At 40.1% G+C, this 12,724-nt stretch overlaps 1 protein-coding gene across 8 annotated transcripts in view; it reads right to left on the reverse strand.

Moving 5' to 3' along the window:
- Nucleotides 1-12,724, reverse strand: part of ZNF652 (zinc finger protein 652) — a 122,951-nt gene that overhangs the window by 47,449 nt on the left and 62,778 nt on the right. Inside the window, exon 1 of one of the 8 annotated variants that reach the window (XM_069064382.1) lies at nt 4,726-4,798. The exons of the other annotated variants lie outside the window; for them this stretch is intronic. The gene's annotated coding sequence lies outside the window, so the exon portion shown is untranslated. Of the gene's footprint in view, nt 1-4,725; nt 4,799-12,724 lie in introns of those variants that run through there. 8 annotated transcript variants of the gene reach the window in all.

Consider the following 12,724-nt stretch of genomic DNA (forward strand, 5'->3'; position numbering starts at 1 on the left):
CTGGTGAAGGACAGTGCTGTTGTTGCAGGGGTCTGGAGACTGTCCTGTAGACAGAGTGAATACTGTCCACTGGTGAAGGACAGTGCTGTTGTTGCAGGGGTCTGGGAGCCTTTCTGTTGGTTCAGAAGCCCTGAAGAAGGATTTTCTTGTTGTATGTTTACAGAAATCCTGGGAGAGGGCTCTGCTGATGTGTTCAGGGGTTCTGGGACTGTTCTACAGACAGAGGATGGATTCATGAGGGGATTGGCAATGTATCTTGTGGCCTTGCTGGGCCTTGTCTCCCCAGGAACTAAGATTGCTGAGAACTTGCCTCATGTCAAGATGAAGAAAAGACCTCCATTTGGGTATTAAGTGCTGTGTTTAAACTTGATGTAACTCTGGGGTAGATTCAATTGTGATCCAGGGGTGGGGAACTTTTGACCTTATGTTTGGAAACTAATCTCCATTTGAGAAGAGGGGCTTTGTGGTGGACTTAATTAAGGTATAGCCTAGGGGTGGAGAAGTATTTAGAACAGAGACTTTGTAATTGATTGAATGATTGGAAGGTCCTGGGGTGGGGTAGTACTTGGAGATTATTTAATCACACTTAGTAAATGCTGTATTTTGAATGATGTCATGTTTTGATCTTCTCTGTTCTTGGTTGGTCACTGAATAAAATGGAGAGCACCTATGCTGGTATTCTGAACCTTGGGAAATTGCCTTTCCTTGGCATTACATTACACACGGCTAGTATTTTTGTGTGGGTGTTAAGTGTCTCAGGCTGGAACCGAACTCGGGTCCTCCTGACTCCAGGGCCAGCGCTTTACCCATTGCGCCACCTAGCTGCCCCACAAGTTACTTGTTTATCTCCAAACCAACCTAGAACTATAGGAAACATCAATTGATTCGAATGTTCTCAGTGACACAAGGAGAAAATTTCAATGAAGAATAAAGAGAGTAGTTATCTCAAGGGTCTCAACCATGATCACAGAGGAAACTTAAATATATGTATTTTTTAATTTAAAATTTTTATTTTAAAATAAATTTTATGTTTGTTTTTAGTTTACAACATTCATTTCCACAAGATTTTGAGTTACAAATTTTCTCCCTGTCTGTCCCCTACCTACCACCCCAAAACAGCGATCCCACTGAATACCCCCTCCACCAATCTGCTCTCTCCCATATCCTCCCCCTATCCCACTCCAACTTTCCAGTAGGACAAGATGGATCTCCATACCCCAGTACCTGTAATCTTATTTCCCAGTTGCATGTAAAAAAAAACCCAAAAGACAATAATAATAATTTTTTTAAACATTTGATTTTAAAACTTTGAATTCCAGATTCTTTCCCTTCCTCCCTCATCACCCACCCTTACTGGGAAGATAAGCAATTCCATATAGGTTGTACATTCCCATAGAGGATATATTGTGAAAGACTGGCTATATTTCCCTCCATTCTATCCCACCCCCCACTTGGTCTATTTTCTATTTTGACCCAGTCCCTTTTCAAAAGTGTGTGCTTCTAACTATCCTCCCCCCCTAATCTGCCCTCCCTTCTATCATCCCCCCTCTTGTCTCCTTTCCCTCTACTTTCCTGTAGGGTAAGATACCCAATTTAGTGTGTATGTTAATCCCTCCTTATGCCAAATTCAATGAGAGTAAAGTTGACCCATTTCCTTTTGCCTTGCTGTTCTTCCCCTCCATTGTGACAGTTTTCCCTCGCCTCTTTTATATGAGATAATTTACCCTATTCTGCCTCTCCCTATCTCCTCCTCTCATTATATTCCTCTCACCTCTTAATTATATTTTTTAGATATCATCCCTTCCTATTCAATTGATCCTGAGCCCTCTATGTATACCTGTACACATATATACACATACTCACACATGTATTCATATGAATATACACCCTCCTATGTAGACATATATATGCATGTATACATACATATATATATATATATATACACACACATACATTTATATTCCCTTCAACTATCCTCATAGTGAGAAAAGTTTCATAAGTTACAATTATTGTTTTTCCATGTAGGAATGTTTTAGTTCAAATTTGATAAGTTCCTTATGATTTCTTTTCCCTGTTTACCTTCTCATGCTTCTCTTGCTTCTTGTATATGAGTGTCAAATTTTCTATTCAACACTGGTTTTTTCATCAAGAATGCTTGAAAGTCCTCAATTCCACTGAATGACCATATTTTCCCCTGAAACATGATACTCAGTTTGGCTGGGTAGGTGATTCTTGGTTTTAATCTCAGCTCCTTTGACCTCTGGAATATCATATTCCAAGCCCTTTGATCCCTCGATGTAGAAGCTGCTAGATCTTGTGTTATCCTGATTATGTTTCCACAATGTTCAAATTGTTTCTTTTTGGCTGCTTGTAATATTTTCTCCTTGATCTGGGAACTCTGGAACCTGGCTATAATATTCCTAGGAGTTTTCTTTTTGGGATCTTTTTCAAGAAGTGATCGGTGAATTCTTCCAATCTCTATTTTGTCCTCTGGTTCTAGAATATCAGGGTAATTTTCCTTGAGAATTTCTTGGAGGATGATTTCTAGGTTCTTTTTTTGATCATGGCTTTCAGGTAGTCTAATAATTTTTATATTATCCCTCCTGGATATATTTTCCAGGTCAGTGGTTTTTCCAATGAGATATTTCACATTACCTTCTATTTTTTTTTTCATTTGTTTGGATCTGTTTAATAATATCTTGATTTCTCATAAAGTCATTAGCTTCCATTTGCTCCCATCTAATTCTGAAGGAATGATTTTCTTCAGGGAGCTTTTGAAATTCTTTTTCCATCTGGCAAATTCGTATTTTTAAGGCATTCTTCTCCTCTTTGGCTTTTTGGGTCTCTTTTGCCATTTGAGTTAGCCTATTTTTTAAGGTGTTATTTTCTTCAGTTAGGTTGTTGACTTGCTTTTCATGATCTTCTTGCATCATTCTCATTTCTCTTCCCAATTTTTCCTCCACTTCTCTTACTTGATTTTTAAAATTCTTCTTGAGCTCCTCCATGGTCTATAACCACTTCATATTTTTCTTGGAAGCTTTTGATGCAGGAGTTCTGACTTCACTGTCTTCCTCCCATTCCATGCTTTGATCCTTTTTGTCCCCAAAAAAGGAATTTAAGGTTTGACTGCTATGCTTGCTTTGCTTCCTTTGCTTGCTCATGTTGCCACTCAATTACTTGACTTTTGAGTGTTCTGCCACAGTAGAACTCTGCTTCCAAAGAGAAGAGCTTTGTCCCAAATTGCTGGGGTTTTCATTGCTGCCGGAGCTATTAGTTGGGTGCCCTCTCTACAATCCCCACAAACTCGGGCACCTGGTCACACACCCCAGGTCCTCCACCCAAGACAGTGATCCATATCCAAGCAGGTTAAAGCAAGAGCGATCACCCTCTGAATGGTCACTTGGCCCCCTACAATCTACAGGCCAGGAGCTCTGCAGCACCTCCACAGTTTCTCACCTACTTGCCCCGGGGGCAGTGGCCAGACCACACTCTTGGTCCCTCAGTTCCAGCAGAGTTCCACACTGACCTTTTACTTTGTCTTTGGCATTTATAGGTTGATAATTCTGGAAACTTCCACAGCTGCTGGTGATCCACTCTGCTGAAGTCCGCTCCAGCCGCTGCTGGTTGGGGCTGCTCTGTGGCTAAAACCAAGGGCTGATGCGGGGGCGGGTTCAGCTCCCAGCATGCTGTGATGGACCCTTCCTGTCCACCTGCTGGGCTGCCTTTAGCAGAAGATTTGTTTCTCTCCGTCACTCTGTAGATTCTGTAGCTCTCAAATTTGTTTACAGTCATAATTTATAGGTATTTGAAGCTGTTATGGGGGGAGCTCATGGAGTTTTCCTGCTTCTACACCACCATCTTGGCTCTGCCAGAAACTCAAACATAAAAGATGGAAATGGGAACAAATAAAGGGACAATACAAAAGCACAGCACTGGTCTATAGGAACAGACTGTCTCAATAGTGCTGAAGCTTAGGATGAGTTGAGGTTCCTGAGGAAAACTAAAGATAATAAGAAGTAGTGTTTTAAAAGCTATGCTAAGGAAAAGGGAAGGCTTAAAGATGAGACAGGTTAGGGGCGGTGGGGTGGCGCAGTGAATAGAGCAAAGGGGTGGCTGGGTGGCGCACTGAATAGAGCACTGGCCCTGGAGTCAGGAGGACCTGAGTTCAAATCCAGCCTCAGACACTTAACACAAAAACTAGCCGTGTGAACTTGGGCAAGTCACTTAACCCCATTTGCCCTCCAAAAAGCAAAAAAAAAAAAAGATGAGACAGGTGCTGCTACTCAGCATGGAAGGGTATAACTGGTGATACAGAGAAAGCAGAGCTTCTTAACTAATATTTTACTTACTAGTTCATTGCCAAGAAAAATGATCATCAGACTAGAAATGACAAACAGGCAGCTGATATCCAAGATGAGTAAGAAGATAAGTAAAAGAGTTTTGATAAGTTCATATGAACTGCATCCTAGAAACTAATAAAAAAAAAAAGCATATGTGGTAATAAGAGAAAAGCAAATTAAAACAACTCTGAGATTTCACCTCACACCTCAGACTGGTCGTTGTTGTTAAGTTTGCTTTCAGTTGTGTCCAAGTCTTTGTGACCCCAGTTGGGTTTTTCTTGGCAAAGATATTGATTGAAGTGGTTTGCCATTTCCTTCTCCAGCTCATTTTACAGCTGAGGAAACTGGGGTAAATAGGTTTAGTCACTTGCCCAGGGTCACATACCTACTCAGTGTCTTGAGGCTGGATTTGAACTCAGGTCTCTCTGACTCCAGGTCTGGCACTCAATCTACTGCACTACAGTGCTATACTGTCAGATTGGCAAAGCTTAAGAAAAGACAAAAATGATAAATGTTAAAGGGGCTGTGAGGAAATAGGCATGTTAATACACTGTTGGCAGAGTTGTGAATTTTTGTTCAACCTATTTAGAAAACAGATAAACTCTGGAAACTTTGATCTATCAATACCACTATTTTGTATATATTCACAGAAGAAAAAGTCCCACATATTTGGAGAATGGTTAAACAAATTGTGGCATATGAATATAATGCAATTGATAAAATATAAAGAATGCAGAAACTTGGGAATATATACATGAACTGATACAGAACAAAATTAATAAAACCAAGAGAATAATTTATATGATGAGTATAGTAATATAAAACAACAAAAGATTTCAGGATTCTGATAAATGAAATGACCAATTGCAACTTCAGGGAACCACTGCCTCCCACCTGTCAGCAAATGGGTAGTGAGATGAGACATATTGTTTTTAGCATAGCTAATAAATTGATTCATTTTGTTGGGATTGTACTTTGGAATGAGGAAAATGGGACTGCGGAAGTGGCAGGCACAGCTGCAAATTACAGATAAGTGAGTGGTATTTTTTTTTTAAAAGGGCATCAATAAAACTCTTTCTTAAGGAATATGAAAGTGCTATAGAGAATGAATCACTGGGTAAAGTAGGGAGGGATATATTTGGAAATGAAGGTAATATAAAAAGAAAAGATACCAATATGTTTTCACAATTTTCAAATAATGGAAAAGAACTGAATCTATAAATCAGAAGGTCAGCAACTTGACTTCGGTTTCTAAAAAATTTCCAGAATGAGGGGCAGCCAGGTGGTGCAGTGAGTAAGAGTGCCAGCCCCGGCATCAGGAGACCCGGGATCAGTTCCAGTCTCAGATACTCAGCACTCACACAAAATAAATGACCGTGTAACCTTGAGCAAGTTACTTAACCCCAACTGCTTTAAAAAAAAAATTTCCAGAATGTATTAACAGCCAATAAACACCTAGAAAAGGAAGTAGTGATTGCTAGGAACCAGTTTAGGTTTATCATGAAATCGCATGCAAGACTAACTTTATTTACTGTTTTTTTGACAGGGTAAACTGGCGAATGTTACAAAGTTTATCTAGATTTAATCAAGGAATTTAAGAAATTCTTGCAGATATTTTGAATGACCAGACCCAAAAAAGTCATTAATGGTTCAATATTAACTGGGAAAAATGTCCCCAGTTTATCAGTGTTTGGTTCTTTAATGATTTGGATAAATAGATGGCATGTTTATCAAATCTGGAGGGACAGCTAATATAAAGAATATTAAGAGTTAGCATCTAAAAAAAGATCTTGATGGGTTAGACCACTGAATTGAATCTAATGACATTTAATAAGGATAAATGTAAAATGCTTGCAGATGAGTTTAAAAAAATAAACTTTAAAAATACAAGACAGGCAAGGCAAGATTAGATGGCAGTTTGAAAAAAGATCTAGAGAATCCACTCAATTATGTGAGATAGAGGAGTAAAAAGTATATGGTACAATGGGGGAAAAGCACTGTGCCCAGAGTCAGAGGACACTTGAGGGGGGCAGAGTCAAGATAGCAGAGTAGCCACACGGCTCTAGCTTCCACCTCCTCCAATTCATGTAAAAGGTGACTCTGAACAAACTTTGGAGCTACAGAACCCACAAAATGACACAGAGAAGCTAACCTCCCACTGAGGACAGCCTGGTAGGCCGGCAGGAAGCGGCCAGCACAGCATTCTGGGAGCCAAGCCAAGCCCAGCCCTGCACAAGCCCGAGGTTTTAGCCTTGGGGGGCCACAACCAGCCACTATTGGCTAGAGGGACTTCAGATCACCAGAAGCTGTGGCGGTTTCCAGAATTATCAACACATAGATGGTAAGGACAAAGTAAGAGGTCAGTGCAGTGTAGACTTATCCCCTGGAGGGAGAAGCTGCTGAGGCACCTCAGCTGTGCAGCAGCTGCTGCCACATAGCAGCTTCAGCTTCTGACCTGCAGATTGTAGGGGGACCAAGCACACATTCTGGGGGTAATCTCTCTTGCTTTAACCTGCTTGGATCTGGATTGCAGTCTAGAGTAGAGGTCCTGGGGTGTGTGACCAACTTGTCAGAGCGTGTGGAGGCTTCAGAGAGGGCACCCAACTAATACCTTCAGCAGCTGAGAAAATCCCAGAAATTTGGGACAAAGCTCCCCTGTCTGGTAGCAGAGTTCTACTGTGGCAAAAAGCTCAAAAGTCAAGTAATTGAGTGGCAACATGAGCAAGCAAAGAAAGCAAAGCAAGGAGAGCAATCCAACTTTACACTCCTATTTTGGGGATTAAAAAGAATCAAAGCATGGAACAGGTGGAAGACAACAAAGTCAGAACTCCTGCACCAAAAGTTTCCAAGAAAAATATGAACTGGTTATAGGCCATAGAGGACCTTAAGAAGGATCTTGAAAACCAAATAAGAGAAGTGGAGGAAAAATTGGTAAGAGAAATGAGAGCCATGCAAGAAAATTATGAAATGAAAGTCAACAACCTGACTGAAGAAAAATTGCTCACTTGACTTTTTCTTGGCTTTCCTGATCAGAATTCTGTTTGATATTTTCTGTGGTCATTTTGTAAGAGAGGTTTTGGGGAAATTTAGCATTGTGATCTTTCACTCCACCATCCTGACTCCACTTCATGGGCTTGAGTCCTGATTTTTTCTACATGTGACCTTGGGAAAGTAAGTAGCTTCTCTGGGTTTACAGTTTCTTCTATAAAATGAGAGTTAGACTAATCATTGCTCTGACCCCTCAAGCTCCAAATCTATGATTCTCAGATCCTATGAAATGGTCAATAAGCACTTATTAAGTACCTATTATGTGTTAGGTGTTGGGGATACAAAGAGAAGCAAAAGACAGTTCCTGCTGTCAAGCTCACAATCTTCCAATGGGTAAGCAATATGCAAACAATTATGTACAAACAAAATATATACAAGATAAATTGGGAGTGGTCTCAAAGGCACTAAGATTAAGGGCTGGGAAACACTTTCTGAAGAAGGTAGGGCTGTGGCTGAGACTTGAAGAGAAACTGGGAAGTAGAGATGTGGGCAAAGAGACATTTCCAGACATGGAGGAATAGCTAGTGAAAATATTTGTGTGTAGAAAGGATGGAAGAAGAGTGGGAGGGAGAAGAAAGAAGGAATGAATGAACAAAGGATGAAAGATAGGAAGGAAGGAAGAATATATTAAGTGACTACTACATGCAAGGCACTATGCTAAGCACTTTATAAATATCTCATTTGATCCTCACAACCCTATTATTAGCACCATTTTACAGTTGAGGAAACTGAGGCAGACAGAGGTTTAAGTTACTTGTCCAGGGTCAAACAGCTAGAAAGTATCTGAGGTCACATTAGAACTCAAGTCTTTTTGACCACAGGCCCAACACTATCCACTGTGCTGCCTTGCTACCTCTAGAACAATAAGGAGGCAGTGTCACAGAGTATGTTGGGAGGAGTAAAGTATATATGAAGACCAGAAAGTAGGAAGGTGCAAGGCTGTATAAACCAAAAAGAAGATTTTATACTTGATCCTGAAAGTAAAAGGGAGCCAATGGAGCTTACTGAATAGGAAGCTGGCATGTCAGGCCTGCACGTTAGGAAGATCAATTTGATAGCTGAGTTGAGGATAGAATGGAGTAGGGAGAGACTTGAGGCAGGGGGACCGACCAGTAGGCTACTATAATAGTTTAGAAGTGAAAAGGGTCTATGCTTGGATGGTGGCAGTGTTAGAGGAGAGAAGAGTACATTTGGAGAGATGTTCTGAAGGTAGAAACAATAGGATTTGATAACTGATTGGATATAGAGGGTGAGAGAGGTTGTTATCCTCTGCTCCTCACTATGTCGCCAGCCTAGGTTACTGAGAGGATGATGGTACACTTGACAGTTAATAATGAGGTTAAGAAAAAAGAGTTTGAGAGAAAAGATGAGTTGGATGTGTTGAGTTCAAGCTGGCAGTTGGAGTTGCAGGACTACAGACCGGGAGACAGTTTAGGGCTGGACAAGTATATCTGAGTTACATGCACAGAGATGATTACTGAAACCACAGGAGCTGAAGAGATCACCAAGTGGAAGAGTATAGAAAAAGAAGAAAAGAGGGCCTAGAATAGTCTTGGGACATATTGAATTTGAGACAAAATGTTTGAAATGTCTAATAGGAAGTTAGTAATGAGTGACTGGAGCTCAAGGTAGAGACTGGTTGCTGAGGTGAGAAAGAGAGAGAAAAGAAAGAAAAGGGTCTAGGATGGAGTTTAGGAGAATATCCAAAGTTAAGGGGCATGATACAGATGATGAACAAGCAAAAAAGCCTGAGAAGGAATAATCAGGAAAGGAGGAGGAAATAAAGAGGAAATAGTGGCATAAAAGCCAAAGAGGAAAGAATATGAGGAAGCAACCAGCTGAGCAATAAAAGACCATAAAATCTGGCAATTAAAAGATTACTTAGTAACTTTAGAGTGAGCAGTTTCAGTTGCAAGGCCAAAAACCTTGACTGCAAATGGGTGAGGAGTTGAAATAGGGTCAAGACTACCAAGGGAAGAAAGCAAAACAAAACCTGGGAGAACAAGGAAGATGGTGTCAAGGACTGGAAGTGAGGATGAGAAAGAAAAATGCTGTTAGGATGTGTGCAGTAGAAATGGTAAAGTAGGAAATTTTTATCAGAGATAGTAAATTCATAGTTTAATACCATGGTGTTAGAATACCTGCAAGTGATAGTAAGATCTAAAATATGACCACCTTGGTGGGTGGCCAAGATTGTAGGAAGGTATAGGTCATGAAAGTAGAGGAAGTTGATTGTTAAGAGCAGAGTGTTGAAGCTAACATGCATATGTGTAATAAGAATGTAAATTTTGAAGATCTTCCCTGCCCCTAGGCTAATGTGCACCTGAAGCCTGGGGTGGGAGGCTTGTTTTTCAGTAGATACTTCTTGATTGGCCAGTGAGTCAATAAGGTTGTTACATTCTCTGAGCCAGGAGAAGGCTATATAAGCCCTGATGTGTAGCTTTGTTTTGGGACTCACTTTGAGAAGTATTCTGTGATTTGATCTGAATTCTGGGAAGCCGTTGTTGAGTCCCCCGGCTTTGAAAAACCCAGAATGTGGAAACCCATATGTTGACTGGGTATGGATGTAATGAGTTTGGAAATCTGTCTACTTGATGTTTTTGTCTTGATAATTATGCCTGTATACTTTGAGGTTCAGGGTGCTGACCTTTTCTCCTGAACAAGGTAAACGATATATGTCTGACTGATTAAAGTAAGCTTGTTAACCCATTTTGAGTTGCTTTCCTTTAACAAAGCAGATCCAAGAACCTGTGTGAGCAGGCACCCTGGGGACACTGGGGTGCTTGCTGCTACAATATGTACATTCAAGTACCCAAGAAGAGGTCAAAGGTTGTGGGGTAGAAAGGAAGACAAGCCATGTATTAAACTTCTGAGATAGGAGTAAGAGTAACCTACAGACCTGTATTTCATGAGGAAAAGGATCTAGACTGGGTGATACACAGATGGATGAAATGAATCTCAAAGATGGAGAGGTGGTGAGGTAACAGGAATGGAAAAGGGAACTAAGAAGTAGTAGTGAGGAGCAGACTCTTGCTCAGAGATTCTGTTTCACTGTGGAAGCCAGGCTTGAGAGGATAATTAATTTATCACTAGAGTGTGTCTCATCATTCACTCCATTCATTCATTCATTCATTAGCATGTATGTTGTACAGTATGGTATAGTGAGTACATCTGTGCTCAGAGTAAAGAAGACCTTTGTTCAAGTTCTGCCTTCTAACTGGCATTAAATCTCTCCCTACTACAAACCAGGTTCCACAGGGCTGACAAAATGAAGTCTTTCCCCTGAGTTTCAATCCTCTACCTCCAAGTACCTATTAGATATCAGTTTATAAATCTTAAATTCACTATATAAGTTATTGTTGTGAATTCTGGTTCTTTGGTTTGCTCGTTTTTTTAAATCCTTTTTTACTTCTCCTTTCCTCCGACATTTATTAACTTCTAATCTTCTAATGCATTTCCACCACTTTGGCTTGCTTTGGCATTACCCCCACTTAACCTCAGGCTTTACCACTCTAATATTTCACTAGCTACTACTACCCTAGAATTCCTTTCACTTATAACCTTCTACCATCCCCAAGCTTCAAATCCTCCTCATCTTTAGTCTGAGTCCCATCAAACAATTTTCCACCCCTGTTCTAGGACTGCTCTAACTATCCAAATCCACAAAATTAATTTGATTTCATCCACTACATTTTATATAACTTCAGCTAGACTCTCAACACTATTTTACCTATCTCTACAATTTATTCCTCATAACCATTCCAATCTTTTCTTATCTATTCTTGCCCTCAAATGCATCCCTAATTCCTACACTTAGAGCAGATGACCTATTTTCCCAACTCATTGAGAAGACTCTTCCACTATGAATACCTTCATCTCCTCTCCTCAAAATTTCTCACTATTATCAACCATAGTCTCTTCCTCTCAGATCACAAAAGAATCCTAACTAAAATTATTCTATGTACACCCTTGATCTTACTCCTTCCTTCTTTAGTAATTCCTCAGCAGTAATTTCCTCTCTCTCATGTATCTTTTAAAAAATTTTTTATTGATTTTTCTTGCATTGTCACTTCACAATGATTTCTCCAATCACTATCCCCCTACATCACCATCTTTGAAATCAAGATGAAAAGTTAACCAAATAAAATCCATACACTGATGGAATCTGATAATGTATGCCTCATGCCACCTAGGAAGGAAGGAAGGAAGGATGGAATGAAGGAAAGAAGGAAGGAAAGGCATATATGACAGAATTACTATCTACCAAGCATTGTGATGAGAAGTAGAAAATATGATTCACCATCAGTCCTATGAAATCACAACTGGTTACTTGTAATGATCTGAGTTCCAAAGCTTTTCAGAGCTGTTTTCACGTTAAGGTAGGCATCATACAAATTGTGCTTCTGGTTCTGAATCAAAAGTTCTTTTAGGCCTAAATCCTCACTAAATCAATCAAAAAGCAATATGCACCAAAACACTGGCGATACAAAGACAAAAATAAAACAATCCCTGGCATCAAGGAACTTACATTCTATGGGGAAACAACATGTAAGCATAAGCAAATACAAAACATATACAAAATAACTACAAGGTATTTTTTTTTTTTGGAGAGGAGAGAAGCACTTACAGAAGATTCAAGAAAAGGCCTCATGTAGGAGTTGATAGTTGGGCCAAATTTTGAAGGAATGTAGGGATTCTAAAGGGTAGAAATAAGGAGAGAATATACTCTATGAATGAGGGACAGTGTGTGTGCAAAGGCACAGAGGTAAGAGATAGAATATCATATAGAGGTAACAGCAAATAGGCCATTATGGCTGAAATGCAGATGTATGAGGAAGTGTAATGCAGAATAAATTGAGAAGGGCAGGTCAGAGCCAGATTATAAAAGATTTTAAATGCTAAACATAATTTGTATTTTATTCTACAGGCAACAGAGTCTCTGGAGGTAATAGAGGCACTAGAATTTCTTGTACAGGGATGTAACATGGTCAGAAATATGGTTTAGAAATGTAATTCTTTTTTTTGCCTATTGGAGGGCAATTGGGGTTAAGTAACTTGCCCAAGGTTACACAGCTAGTTTGTGTGTGTGTGTGTGTGTGTGTGTGTGTGTGTGTGTTAAGTGTCTGAAGCTAGAACCAAACTTGGGTCCTCCTGACTCTGGGGCCAGTGCTTTACTCACTGCACCACCTAGCTGCCCCTAGAAATGTAATTCTTGGCAGCTCCAGAGGAGAGACAGGAGAACTAAAGAGACCAGGGGCGGCCAGGTAGCAAAGTGAGTAAGAGCACCGGCTCCAGTGTCAGGATGACCTAGGGATCGAATCCCAGGCTCATACACT

Source organism: Petaurus breviceps, unplaced genomic scaffold, assembly GCF_028583685.1.
Source record: "Petaurus breviceps papuanus isolate PSGF00001 unplaced genomic scaffold, PetGlider_PUasm1.0 90630, whole genome shotgun sequence".
In the NCBI taxonomy this organism is placed as follows: Eukaryota; Metazoa; Chordata; class Mammalia; order Diprotodontia; family Petauridae; genus Petaurus; species Petaurus breviceps.